Source organism: Macaca fascicularis, chromosome 12, assembly GCF_037993035.2.
Source record: "Macaca fascicularis isolate 582-1 chromosome 12, T2T-MFA8v1.1".
Lineage (NCBI taxonomy): Eukaryota > Metazoa > Chordata > Mammalia > Primates > Cercopithecidae > Macaca > Macaca fascicularis.
The window spans coordinates 112,180,804-112,196,157 of NC_088386.1; the positions used below are offsets into that span (position 1 = coordinate 112,180,804).

The following is a 15,354-nucleotide window of genomic DNA, read 5'->3' on the forward strand; positions in this document are numbered from 1 at the left end:
TATGACTCTGAAAAGGAAACAGGAGGGGGTGAGTGGAGAGACGTGCTGGGGGAGGGGCGAAATTCCTCATTATTCGTGGCAGCATTTCCAGGCTCATTAATTCTAACAGGATGAGCTGGGTTTGATTAATCGGGTTGTTAAGCAGCCATGTCAAATTGCCCATCAGGTAAGAGACATTACTTCTGGTCCCTGGTAACAGTGCTGAGCGACAGTGAAGTCTCCACGCCTTGCTTCCCAAGCAGCAGCCAAGAGACAAGCAGGAAGAGCTGCTGCCTGGGGCACAGCTGATAACAATAGCTGGGCTCTGGTTGTGGGACCATCAGCGCTCACGCGAGCCCCGCCCTGAGCCTCAGCGTGCTCATCTGGGTGGAGAAAGGAGGAGCATGACCTGGCCTAATCCCAGTGACTGGCTAAGGGTCAAGAGGGAAGGACTATGCCGCTTCCCCTCCAGAGAATCATTCATTTTCCTTTAGGGAGAAGAAAACTCCAAAAGGCAGCATAGGGACTTGCTGCTGGCATTACAAATATTAGAAAGCAAGGATCGTCTGGGTGAGGCGGCTCATGCCTGTAATGCCACACTTTGGGAGGCCAAGGCAGGTGGATCACTTGAGGTCAGGGGTTCAAGACCAGCCTGGTCAATATGGCAAAACCCCATCTCTACAAAAAATACAAAAATTAGCTGGCCATGGTGGCATGATCCTAAAATACCAGCTACTCAGGAGGCTGAGGCAGGAAAATTGCTTGAACCCAAGAGGCAGAGGCCGAGGTTGCAGTGAGCAGAGATGGCACCAGTGCAGTCCAGCCTGGGTGACAGAGCACAACTCCATCTCAAAAAAAAAAAAAAAAAAAAAAAAAGTAAATAAAGCAAGAACAACAAACTGTTAGAAAACTTTAACTTTGATAAAGGAAGTGATGATCAGGGATTTGCTGTGGGGGTTGGGGGGAATCCAGAAACAAGCTATTTTAACTCTGGCATTCAGGCAAGTTTTGTGGGTTATGATTTAGTGTATTTCTATGTACATTTCGGGGAAAGCCCATCATCTTTTTAGTGTTTAGGGCTTCTAAAAAGCTTTAACAGGGACTCTTTGCCAACTTCTACTGGTCAGACCTGTATGTCTCCAAGAACAACAGAAGTGGAAATGAGCCAGATGGATTCAGGCTAAACTTAGGAAGACGCTCCTTGCAGTAAACTCTGTTAAAAGCCAAAATGGTGCTACATAGACACTGAGGTGAATTCCTGCCCCCTCTGCCCTAGTAAAATTCTCTCAATATAATAGATGTCCCTAACTGAGGAGAAAGGTTAAATGACTCCCTCAAGGTCACATGGCCGTCAGACTCTGAGCTTCACCACCTGCTCTGCTCATCCGCCTTCCATCCTCTGATTCCTGCTGCCCCACCTGCACCTGTGCCTGTAAGTCTCCCCTTCTCCAGGTCCCACCCCAATTCCTGGCCCAGCTCAGACCCTCAGCCAAGTCTCCCATCATTACCCACAGTTTTTCACTTCATCATTTTCAAATGCTCTGGGATTAGAGCTGCTCCTACATACCCCATAGAACTGAGCACATCAGCGATGTACAATTAAAGTGTGCTTACTAATTGAGCAGGCCCCAGGGTATGGGAAAAGACAAGCCCTTCTGGCCCAGCTACTGAGGCTCCAACATTTGGGCTGGGAGGATTACTGTGATCTTGTTTGCAGAGCTCGGCAAACTCCACAGATCAAAGGGGCTCATTAATGCAAAGGGTACCAGACACTTCCTCAATGATCTGCTCAGAGTGTTGGGGCCAGAGACTGCCCTGGGAATGACTGAAACAAGGAAAACGGGATCTTCTCTAATCATCTGGCCCCCAAGGGACACACTGTGGGGGAGTGGTTAAGAACATGGTTTTGGGAAACAGCCGCTTCATTTTGGAGTGTCTGTTCACCAGCTGTGCAAATTTAGCCAAATCTCTTAACCTCTCTGAGGCTCCATTTCTTCATCTTTCCATGGCAAGTAACTCTTACCTCCTCAAGGGTAGTTGTAAGGATTTTGTTTGTTTGTTTGTTTGAGACACGATCTCACTCTGTTGCCCAGGCTGGGGTTCAGAGTGGAATGATCATGGCTCACTGCAGCCTTGACCTCCCCAGGCTCAAATGATCCTCCCACCTCAGCCTCTCGAGTAGCTGGGACTACAGGCACATGCCACCATGCCCAGCAACATGTATTGTATTTTTTGTAGAGATGAGATTTCGCCATGTAGCCCAGGCTGATCTCAAACTCCTGGGCTCAAATGATCCTCCTACCTCAGCCTCCCAAAATGTGGGGATTACAGGCGTAAGCCATTGTGCCTGGCCTGTAAGGATTAAATGAGATCATGCATGCAAGGGTTTGACACAGTGCATGGCACAAGTAAGTCCTCCTGTTAAACTGTTACAATTCTAACTCACATTTCTGTAAGAACTTTAATGTCATAGTTTTTTCTTCGACAACTCTATTTCCTACTGTCACTCTAAGACAGGTGAAACAGATAAGGAAGGGAACGACTGCCGAAAGAAAAGAGTCAGTTGAGTCACCAAAAAACAGTAAAGATTAAAGAATTTTCTAAGAGACTCTGCCCTTCTGGGATGGATAAGGGACCCTGACTTCTAGCCCAAGATCATCCCTTGTGTCACCATGGGGACACTGGGAGCATCTGGGGAACCTTCTTTTCAGGGGATGCCAAACAGAAGAAGAGTGCAGGCCTCTTGTATGGATTGAGTGGGGTCGTGCTAGAGGCAGGAGGCAGGAGGGATGGAGCTGGTGGGAGGGAGAACAGATGTATTTCGCTCACTGCAGTGGGAGACCATAATATGCCTCCCCAAAATACGAAGGCGTGTTGAGCTAAGACGATTAAGAAGCAGCAGATTTAGGAGAGCTCTCTTCTCTTTCTCTATTTGCATAAAAGTAGGACTTAGATTTACAAAGACAAAAGTTATCCTGTCTCCGCCTCTCCATCGGGAGAACAAAAGTAAACACTGAAGACAGCTTTAGACTCTCATTAACCTCCAGATGACACCAGAGGAATTTATATATCTCTATATATGAATATATTAAAAAATTTAATATAAATAAATGTATAAAAATATAAATAAATAAATAAATATATATATATATATATTTTTTTTTTTGGAGACAGAGTCTCTCTCTGTCACCCAGGTTGGAGTGCAGTGGCGCAGTCTCAGCTCACTGCAAGGCTTACTGCAATAGAGGAATTTATATTAACAAAGTTTACTAAAGTTTTTCTGCCCTTTGTTTTCTTTCCCCCGGAGTTGCTGCCCATAACCACTCAAAGTCCTTTTCCTTTGTCTTGCCACTTCTCTAAAAATAGATTGTTTTTGTTGAAGATGCTATATTAGCCAGAGTTCTAAGCCAGTGAATTACCTTTCATTGAAGTTTCTCTTACGTGATATACACTGCATACCCTAATAAACTTGCTAGTTTTTCTCTTGTTAATCTGTCTTTTGTTACAAGGGTCTGTCCCAACTAGAAACTTGTAACGGTTGAGAAGAAATTGTTTCCCTCCCAACACTGCCAATAACACAGCAAGCTGCAGGCACCAGTCTCCGGTTGTTTCTCCATTCATAGATTTCTTCCTGTTTATTTTGAGCTTGTTTCATTTTTTACCTCTTTTAGTCTGAAGGTCTCGCTTTAGGAGTCCCTAGGTTACCTGGTTGCCATGGTAGTGACAGGTAAATCAAAGACTTCCCCTTCTGCCCACACAGATGCCAGGCAACCCTGCCACTGAGTAGAAATAAATAAACACAGTCTAGTGTAGCAAAGACAGTCCTGTACCATGTTGCAGTTTGGAAATCTGAGAGAACAGAACAAGGAGACAATAGCAACATCAGCCTTGGGGTACAGTTTAGGGACATGTTCCTTAATAAGACTAATATGATGGTTAAAAGCTTGGGCTCTAATCTCAGGCAGACTTGGGTATATCCAAGCTGTTACAATCTGTGTGACCCTGGGCAAGTTGCTTAACATCTGTGGGCCTTGCTCAGTTATCATTCATTCATTAAATGTTTACCTACTATGTTCTAGGTTTTGTTTTAGGTGATAAGGATACTACAGTGAATGGAACTGACTAAAATTCTCTAGTCAAGACAGACAATAAATATGATTAAAAAATAATAAAGAATATGTACCTAAGAGGCTGTTATGTGAGATGGAGAAAAATAAGCAGGGAAAAGGGAAATGGAATAGAAGGAGGGGGGGAGTTGAAATCCTACATAGGGTGGCTATGTATGAATGCTTCACTCAATGGAGGTATTTGAATGAAGAGCCGAGGAAAGTAAGGGAGCAAGCCATACAGTTATTTGGGGGCTGAGCATTCTGGACTGAGGGAACATCAAGTGCAAAGGTCCTGAGGCAGAAACATGCCTGGTATGTTCTAGGGGAACCAAAGAGGCTGGTGTCTCTAGGGTAGAGAAGTTTAGAGGAAGAGGGGCAGAAAATGCAGTCAGAGATATAACACGGATCAGGAGTCAGGGGATAGATCAGGCCAGGCTTGTAAATCATTTTAAGGACTTGGCATTTGTAAATGAGATGGGCAATCGTGAGTGTTTTGAGCAGAGGAGAGTGGCATGATCTGATCATATTTGACAGGATCACTGGCTGCTCTATTGTAAACAGACTGGAGGCAAATAAAGGCTGGTGTTGTGTTCACCCAGGTGAGTCATGATGGTGTTTTAGACCACTATGGTAGCAGAGGAAGTCCTGATAAATGGTCAGTTTTAGGAGATATTTTGAGGATGTAGATGTTAAGATTTGCTGATGGGTTGGATGTGGTAAGGAGAGAAGCCGAAAAGTCAAGAATGATGCTAATTTTGACCTGCACAATGAGAAGGATAGGGAGTTGCCTTTAATTGAGATGGGGAAGACTGAAGGAGAAGCGGGTTTGGAGGAAAGATTGGGAGTTCAGTTTTGAAAGTGTCAACTTTGAGATGCCTGTTAGATATCCAGGAGGAGATGTCACATAAGTATTGAGAGGTATGTTAATCTGGAGTTTAGGGGGAAGGTCCAGGCTCAAGATATAAAGTTGAGAGTCATTTGGTGTACAGATGGTGTTAAAAGCTATGTGTCTGAATGAGACAACCAAAGCAGTGAGTGTAGGTAGGAAAAGGAAAGGGTACCAGACCTGATCGCTAGAGGATGCCAAGGTTTAGAGGTCAGGAGATGTAGAAGAACCAGCAGAAGAGACTGAGAAGGGAAGCTCAGTGAGATGGCTAGAGTATATTTTTCCAAAAGCCAAGAAGAAGATAGTGTTCCAAGAAAAGAGGGAGCAATGGACCTTGTCAAATGCTGCTGATGGTAATAAAGCATTAATCATGGACTTGGCAAGTTTTCTTTCTGGTTTCTTCTATTTTCTAAGTGCAATATGAAGAAAAGGCACGGGCTGAGAGTGAAGATTGGGGAGGATGCCCTGAAGGTCTGAGGACTGGCATAAAATAGTCATCCAGGAGAGTTCTAGGGTGATTAGACTAGAGAAATAAAGTATGCTTGTGGCAGCACTGAGTGTCCTTTCCTTTAAAATAAAATGGCTCCTCTGTGAAACTGAGGGAGGAAGGTAGTAAGAGAGTCTGTTTAGCTCCATGCCTGGCACACAGTAAGCTCTCAGTAAATGCTGGCTAATAGGTAAGAGTTTATAGCAGATCTCCTCATCTCTAAGCCTACCTTCTCACCCACTTCAAATGTTGATCAATTTTCTGGCTTTCTTTCTTTCTCCTCTCTGTAACATTTTCTTATTAATAATTCTATTGTTATAAATATTTCACAATTCTACATACAAACACTTTCACAGACATTATACCACCTACTACCTCAATAGCTAAATGAAGCTAATAACAATTTCCTTCACTTTATAGAGAAGATAGAGAGGTTGTTACTTGCTCAAGAAAATGGAAAAGGAGGGCTGTGGAACCAGTCTGTCCATCAAATTTGCCCATATCCTGTCTGCCCATTGCAGTGACACCTGCCTTCTGTCTCTTCTCCCACCCACAGCAGCCTGTCCATCAGACCCTTACCTTCTTTGTCCCGATGTAAGAGATGGCCTTGCTGGCTCCCCTGTTATGATATTAACACCAAGACAGAAACCATATCGTGCTTTCCCCTGAGTCCCTTTCCTCTAAACCAGTTCCCAGTAGGTAGTATTTATTGGGTATTAATTGGTGTGTGTTTATGTTAGGGGGTGGGACAACATGGGGTTTTACTTCCCCTTCACACTTTATTCACAATCCCACCCTTGGTGAGGGGGAGATATCTGTTAAGACAAAGTTAAGGGACAGAGGTTTTTGGAAGCATAGCAACCCATTAAAATTTACTCTGAGATGGAGTCCACATCAGCAGGAAATGTCCAGTTGCCTTGTAGTTGTTCCACTGTGAAGACTCAGAGAATCTAAAGCCTTAAAATCAGAATTTCCCCTCCAGGGTGGAGGTGGAGCCCATGTGTATTGGTGTGGGGAGGAATGGGTATAGAAGTAGAAAAATTCACCGGATTTGTGGAGGAGAATAAGGAGAGATGACAGAGATAGTAGGAATTCTCCAGTGTCCATATTAGATCGTCTCTATGATGATAGACTTGCGAGAGAAAGTACTGTTTTGTAACACTTCTTGGACTCCTATATTTGAGGAACCAGCTAACACACACACACCCAATTTTATTGGCACAACCAAACTGTGTGTGATATTGACCAACTATTTGTGTCTGTGATCTGGGTTGGTAGAAAGGGTTAGGCGGGGGAGGACACAAAAGGGGATCACCAATGGGGCCAGCGAACAGAAATAAGCTAGGAGAAACCAGAAGATTCCAGTGTCTTCTTCCTTCAAGACACCAGGCAGTAATTTCTTCACTCTACAGACCTGTGGGAGGTCAATGTATTTTGGTATCAGGATCAAGAGAAATAACCTATCATAAAGACCTTCTTTCCAACAAAGATTGTGGAGGAGAGATGAATGGAGAAGGCTTTGACTCCTGCTGCCCTAGAGAATGATTAAGTGAGTTTCCCCCTTATCTGTGGGAGGCAGGCTGGCTGGCAAGATGACCTTCAAAGATCTCCCATGGCCCTAGAATCCATTGCTGTTCACAGACCAGCCAATCTGAATTCTCCTCATGTGGTGTCTGATAGTGTGTGAGCAGCTCTTTGTTTTCTGGTTGGAGTCTGTCCCAGCCAATCCTTTAGCTGCACCAGCTGTCCATGGCATTTCACATGCTCCCTTCCCGGCCGGCTCACAATGGGATTCTTGCTTCCCTCCTGATCGCACCAAGGCCAAGTCTTGGCTTCAGGAGACTAACAGTGTGTTGACACTGGCAAGAGGAAATAAGGCATTGTTGCAAGATAATTTGATTTAAAAAAGAAAGAACTCTATTACTAGGGAAAAAAATATTTAAGGCCTTAATGAGCTGTAGTTATCTACACTAAATCCAATTAACCCCATAATTATTTCTAGTTCTACTCTCCTACCAGCAGTTTACTTTCTCACACACACACACACACACACACACACACACACACACACACACACACACACACGTTTAATCTGCTTCTGTCTTCATGGAATATTTTCCAGCCTTTCTGCTCATCATTTCAATGTAAAAAAAGAATGTAAAAAGAGACAAGGAAAACAAAAAGATCCAAGCCAAACCCTCCAAAACTATGCTTTTCATTTTCACAATAATTATTTTGTTCCTACAGTGCTTTTCTCCCTATAATTTTACTGGTATAAGACAAATGCACCTATTCCCTCTAACTGCCTCTAAATTTACTCAACTGGTACTAGAAAGAAGAACTTAGCCTCACAATAATTGAATTTAAATAACATCCAGTTCTATGAAGTCAAACATGATCTGCATAATAAACAAACCAAGCTTTACGGGGGCTGGCAGAAAAAAAAAAAAAGGTCACGTTTAATGTGTATATTTATAATCATATCTGTATTTCTGACGACCTACATGTGTAATATACTGTCCGTTTGTCTTTCTGCATAACTCACCATTACCATCACCATTGTTACCAAACAGCTACAATTAAAGACTGACCTGCTCTCAGTTCTCCCCCTGGCTAAATAGAAAAACATAATTTAGATAAATCTTGCGTGACCAGAATTGGTCTGTTTGCATACGGTGGGCTGGGCCTGTTTCCAAGGTCCAGGCCACTACCCTGGAATTTCAGGGATGCCAGGTCACCATGTTCTCTCTCTTTCCCAGAACTCAAGCCAAGGCAAAGGCACAGGCTCCCTGGCAAGTTAAGTGGCAAATACTCTTGCCTCCTACGAGCAGCCCTCCGTGATCTCTGCATACAAGCAGAGGGATCCCAGCCTCGGCTGTGCAAAACTCTCGTGGTGGTGTTTGTAGGAGTTGTGGTGAAATTCTTCAAAAATTAATTTTCAGTCACTGTAATTAATATTCAGTATGTTCAGAGAAACAGCAGATGTTGCAAGTGCAAATGAGCTGTGATGACAAGTTACACTTCACTAATGTTCCGGATCATGGCCCTAGGCACTTAGAACCCCTTCTGTGTATCACTGACTCTTACAAAGCAAAAAAAGCAAGATCTTTCCTACGAATCAATTCCAGCTCTGCCACCCTCTCTGGCTGGCAGCCACGGGCTTAAGCAATCTAAGCCCTGATTTCTTGGTTCTCAGAGTTTAGCTTGCGTAAGAATCACCTGGGAGGCTTGTTACACATTCAGAAGCTCAGGCTTCACTCCAGAGATTCTGATTCCATGAAGACCCTCTCTTCTCTTGAAGTGAGTTTGGCTGAGACTCATTTTGTGAAGCGCTGGACCAGATACACCTCAGCAAACCTTCTGTCTCCTATATTACTTTAAGACTCTTATGTATACGAAGATAAAAATAAATACCAATAGCTGAAACTTACTGAGCACTTACCAGGTGCCAAACCCTGTATGCAAGCATTGACTGCTGGGTTCAAATCCCAGTTCTTCCACTTGCTAGGTGAGGGATGCTGTGCAAGGTACTTACCCACTCCAAACCCCATCCACACCATCTGCAGCTATACCGCTTTGCTAGTGCTTCTGCTATTGTTGCAGCCTCTCTTGGTAGCTCACACCTTTGAATGTGTACTAGAGGCCGGGTATTGTCCTGAGCACCCGACACGCATGGGGTGATGCAGCATGGTTAGCGGGGCAGGCAGACCCGAGCTGGCTGTGTTGAATCCTTGCTGACCTGGAGTGAGTTTTCTCAGGGGTAAAGTGGGACCAAAGATACTTCCTGCCTCCCCAGGTGCTCATGAGGATTCAGTGGGATAGTAGAAGGTGAGGGGTTTTTTTGTTTGGTTTTTGTTTTGGTTTGGTTTTTGAGATAGGGTCTTGCCCTATCACCCAGGCTGGAGTGTAGTGGCGTGATCTCAAGTTACTTCAGCCCTCAACTTTCTAGGCCCAAGGGATCCTCCCACCTCAGCCTCCTGAGTTGCTGGGATTACAGGCATGCACTACCATGCCGTAATTCTGTTTATTTTTTGTAGAGATGGGGTCTCGCCATGTTGCCGTGCTCGGATTACAGGCATGAACCACTGCACCTGGCTGTGAGATGTTCTTAGGACCCTGTCTGAAACCTAGGGAGTGTTTATTGTGGTGTCATTGGTGGCTCTCAGGTACCCACCTATCTATCCTTCATCTCTTCACATCCTAACAAAAAGAGGTAGGGAGAGGACACTGCTCTCTTGGCTTGTGGATAAGGGGTGCCTTCCGTGTGTGGCCTTCCCAGGCACCTCACTCTACTGCCTTGTAAATGAAGTTCATCAGTCTGAAACCTGAGAGTGCACAGTTGCCTGGAAGCCTAGATCATGTGTGTGGGTCATAACTTTGCTGAAAGCCAGCAGTCTCCAGGTGTGGCTAACGGCCTGATTGTGTCAAGGGGAGGAAAGGGCAAAACAGATACCGCATGGCCAGGCGTGGTAGCTTACGCTTGTAATTCCAGCACTTTGGGAGGCCAAGGCAGGTGGATCATGCGGTCAGAAGTTCGAGACCAGCTTGGCCAACATGGCGAAACTCTATCTCTACTAAAAATAGAAAAATTAGCCTGGCATGGTGGCCCACGCCTATAATCCCAGCTACTGGGGGGGTGAGGCAGGAGGATCGCTTGAACCTGGGAGGTGGAGGTTGCAGTGAGCCAAGATTGTGCCACTGCACTCCAGCCTGGGCAACAGAGTGAGACTCCATCTCAATAAATAAATAAACAAACAAACAAAAATAAATAAAAATACAAAAAAATTACTCAAGCCTGGTGGCATGTGCCTGTAGTCCCAGCTACTTGGGAGGCTGAGGCAGGAGAATCACTTGCACCCGGGAGGCAGAGGTTGCAGTGAGCCGAGATTGCACCACTGCACTCCAGCTTGGGCAACGGAGTGAGACTCTGTCTCAAAAAAAAAAAAAAAAAAAAAAAAATCAGATACCCCAGCCCTTCCTGCACCTGCCTGCCTCCATGTCTCTTCCTAAGGACTCACCCCTCCCCAAGCCTTCTTGCTGCACATGTGTGTTTCCACCTTCTGTGACCAGAGGAAACAAACAGGTATTAAGTTGTGAACGTTTACAGCCATCTCCTCTCTTCACCTCCCGGCTTTCAGGTAGGGCTGTGAGCTTGTGTGTGTTTCCAGGAGAAACTGGGGGTTTTGTTTTGCCTACAGAAAGTGAAAGCAGGGCCCAAAGGGTAAAATGATCTGCATTTTAAGAGCTTAGCAAGGAAAACGGAACGGGAGAAAGAAAAAGAAATCTCTGCCCTATCATTTTCTCTACTCACTTTATAAAGACATTGCAGTAAACATTTAAATTGTTTTTCAATTCTTTCTCTATATGGGACTTGTATTTCTTCTTCATTATCAGCTTCATCATTATACTCAATTTAAACTGAAAAACCTGCCACCCAGAGAGGGCACTGGCCTTTGTGAGGGTGGCGCAATGGGGCAGCACTGAACTAGGAAAAAATTCAAGACCAAACCCTGCTCTGGGCTCAGAGCGCCAAAGGGTGGGTCCTGCGCCCCTGCGAGATTGATGCCTCCTCGTTCTCACCAGGTGATAGCTGTGCCAGAGTCTGCTGGAAACCTGGCCCAGTTCTTTTCACACCTCTCAAGGAAACGTACTATTCCTGAAATATTGGCTTCAGTTCCCTGTCAGGAATAAGCATGCTAAGTAGAATCTGAATTACTATGGCGTGTGAATAGACTTCGGTCTGTTGACTCCGAGCTTCTGCTAAGCTGCTCCAAGTGGCTGTAGCTTCTGTCATCTTGGCAATTTTATTTTCTGTTTCAAAGAATTCTACATCCCTTACTTCTAGAGCTGGGAAGGGCCTGGTCATCAAAGGTCCTCCTCCCCTCCCCCAGCCTCTGGTCAGATTGCCTACCTCCAGTCTTGGCAGATGGAAGGGAGCCCTGGGGTCTTCCTTGCTCACCAGTGCCTTCCAGTTTTCCCATTCTGATCTGTATATGAAAATCAGCATGAGACAGGGCCAAAGCTCATAGAACAGCCCACACCTCTGCACTCAGGGATCAGGGGGATATTTATGGACCAGCACTGTTTCCATCCAAAGGAGAGAGGCCATAGCCCATGGTCTTCTTCTTTGTTGTTGTTGTTGTTGTTTGCGTGTGTGTGTGTGTGTGTGTGTGTTTTGAGATGGCATTTCCCTCTTGTTGCCCAGACTGGAGTGCAGTGGCACAATCTCAGCTCGTTGCAACCTCCGCCTCCCCTGGGTTCAAGCAATTCTTTTGCCTCGCCTCCCAAGTAGCTGGGATTACAGGCATGCACCACCACGCCTGCCTACTTTTTTTTTGTATTTTTAGTAGAGACAGGTTTCTCCATGTTGGTCAGGCTGATCTTGAACTCCCCACCTCAGATGATCCGCTCGCTTTGGCCTCCCACTGTGAGCCACCACGCCCTCCCCCATGGTCTTCTCTTAGGAGCTATTCAGCAGTATTGGTTGAGCACTGACTCTTAGTCCTGGTGTTGAGAACTCAAGAGGGCACCTGCCCAAGAGCCATTCACAAGCGAGGACACACTCTCTCAAATCCAGATGGATTCTCAGCTTTTGCCATGCTTTTCAGGTCTGCATTTCACTTAATTAGTAGCTGATATATAACATATTACCTTTTTTATTTCAGATGATTAGATAGTTAAGCAAGCAATCAAGACCTGCTGTTCTCAGTTATTTTCTGGGATTTGGTGACCCAAGCTCATGTTCCCCATCCTCTTATGCTTCACAATTATTTAATCTTCATTCATCTTCTGCTCAGCCATCATCCGTCCACCCTGAAAAGTTCTATTTTTAAATTCTATTCTCATGTCATTGATCATTTCAACCACTTTATTTTCTAGACTACTTTTTGCCAGTCTTTTAGGTTTTTTTGTTTTGTTTTGTTTTGTTTTTAACAGGGTTGGCTCTGTTGTCCAGACTGGAGAGTACAGTGGCACAGTATGGCTCACGGCAGCCTTGACCTCTCAGGCTCAAGTGATTCTCCCACCTCAGCCTCCCGGGTAGCTGGGACTACAGGTGTGCGCCACCATGCTTAGCTAATTTTTGCATTTTTTGTAGAAATGGGGTTTCAGCATGTTTCCCAGGCTGGTCTCGAACTCCTGGGCTCAAGAGATTCACCTGCTTTGACCTCCCAGAGTGCTGGGATTACAGGCATGAGCCACTATGCCCAGCCTCTGTTATGTATTTAAGGTATGTTTTCCTGCTACATTCAAGATAGCCATGGATGTACATGCCCAGAGGCTGGGAAGGAAACATGATTCCCATCTTAAAATATCTTTAAAAATGTATAGATTTATTATAAATCAAAATGTTCCTCATAACTACAGCCCCTTCCCACACATATAATTCCCCCTAAATCAGGAACATAACGTACAGCCTGTTTTTAACTTGTATTTTTCCATTCACACTATGTCACGAAAAAATTCTCATAGTGATCCATGATTTCACAGGTCCTGTCCATGAGTTTCCTGAGAAGACAGTCCTGGAGTGGAATTACTAATTCAAAGGACATTTTTAAGGCTGTTAATATATACTGCCAAATTGGCCTTCAGGAGGATGACACAAATTTCCATCTGTATCATCTGAGCATGTCACTATCTGCTGCTATTGCCTCATGTTCAAGGTCTTGTCCTTTCTCCTCATTCTCATGGGCAACTGTCAACAGTACCACCACTGTGACCCTGAAAAGAAAGGCTCAGAAGACGTAGACCGTCGGTTTTCTTTTTTCTTTTTTTCTATTTTCTACCTTTCTTCACACTGTAGGGAAGGAGTGGGATGTGGGTGCAGGACTGGGGAAGAGCTAAGTCAGAAATGAGCAGCAGTGCAACTGTGGCAATCTTGGAGGGGGGTCTCAGCCATGAAAGAGAACCAGGGGGTGCCTTGCCAGCTGGAGGCTGCAGAATCTTAGCTTGGGTGCTTTGCCTTCTCCTTGGAACTGACGGATGACAGGAATGACTTGGAGTATTCTTGTCAAGCATCTCAGCATAGTCAGTCTCTGAGATGGCAAACTTTAGGGCAGAGACACCTGGGCTGAAAGGTCCCACATTAAAAACCTGTCAGTCAGATAACTGCCCACCACTGCCTTCTGTAAGATACCTGGATGAGGGAACCCCACACTCTTCCCCAGTAAGACTCTTGTGTGACTAAAAGACTCTGTGGTTAAAAACATATCTTAATCTAACCTGTATTTTCCCTGCTGCAATTTCAGCCTTTTCCTATCTTTTCATGGTGAATGAACAACACACAGGCTTTCAGATCAGACGACTTCTGGCTCTGTCATTTACTAGCTGTATCAGTTAACACCAGCTGCTGACTTCACTTCTGCATACGCATTCCAAAATTAGTGTCTTAAAATAACAACTACTTATTACTTTTCACAAGTCAACAAGTTGGCTGAGTGGTTCTGCTGATCTGACTTGGTTGATCTTGGCTGAACTCACTAATGCATCTGTGCATTGGCTAGACACTGTCTGATTCAGGATAGGTTGACTGTCCTCTGCCTGATGTCTCTTATCATCCAGTAGAATATATGCTGGATACATCCAGTAGAATATATAAATATATGCATTTAATAAAAAATTCAAATGTGTATATATATGCATTTAGGAAAAAACTCAAATATATATAACATATAATATATATTATATATATATGTATCTTGAGATGGACTTACTCTGTCATCCAGGTTAGAGTGCAGCGGCATGATCACAGCTCACTGCAGCCTTGACCTCCCAGACTCAAGTGATCCTACCACCTCAGCCTCCCAGGTAGCTGGAACTACAGATGTGTGCCACCACATACAGCTAAATTTTTTTGTATATTTTATAGAGAAGGGTTTCATTATGTTGCTGAGGTTGGTCTTTAACTCCTGGGCTCAAGCAATCCATCTACCTCGACCTCCCAAAGTATTGGGATTACAGGAGTGAGCCACCATGCCTGGCCCTTAAATGCATCATTCTTATGCACTACGTTCTACATTCAAAGCTCAAAGATAATAATAATAATAATAATAATAAACATTATTCCCGTGGCTTCTGTTGAATCCCCAACTCCTAGCCTGTGCCTAATCAAGTGTGCCCTCCATTCGTTCCAATGGTCTGGAATTCGGAGACTAAAGGAGTCAAAGAGTATCTCCTCCCTTTGTTCCCGGGACCATTCAGTTGTGAAATGACCTCTTGGCTTTCTAATCTGGGTCCACTACCACAAATGAAATAGAAAGGAGTCAACACTTTTGCATTAACTGATGATTCTTAATAGAGGCAATAAGCTGGGAAACCCCCATTTCCTAATTTAAATGTGGCTTTGGGGATAGGGTAAGTATCCCGGCCTCTCCTTCGCTAATCGGGCTCCAGAAGGGACATTAATTGCAGCCAGCCCATCCTGCTGGGAAGACCCAAGGCTGCCAGCTTCCTTGCTGAGAATGGAATAGAATTTTAATTGGCTGTGAAAGCATCATGGCAGGAGGTACAGGGAAGAGTTGGTCTGCTCCCCCAAAGCAGGTGAGAGAAGCTCCAAGGTAAAGGACTCAAACAGGTGCATGGCGGCAAGAACCTCCCATGCTCAGGGGCCTTCCTGGCTGCAGCACCACAGTTCCAATTCCAGGGCTAGACTCCAGCCTAGGTGAAGGACCTTCTCACACTTGGGCGATCAGCACAGGATCATGGAACCTGTGAATCTTCTCATCTCTGTGCTTCTCCAACTTCCATGAGAGAAGCACCACATAGTTACCATCACTTGTGTTGTCAATCTTCAACTTCAGAGAGCTCTCCAAACATAAGCCCAGCTTCCCAGTGTACTGTGTGTGTGTGCCATTTGTCCATTTGTATGGTTTGAAGCAATGGCACAGCATTCCTGT

At 44.8% G+C, this 15,354-nt stretch overlaps 1 protein-coding gene across 2 annotated transcripts in view; it reads right to left on the minus strand.

The window, feature by feature from the left end:
- The window catches only part of MARCHF4 (membrane associated ring-CH-type finger 4), a 121,761-nt gene that overhangs the window by 38,015 nt on the left and 68,392 nt on the right, over positions 1-15,354 (minus strand). The gene's annotated exons all lie outside the window — the stretch shown is intronic.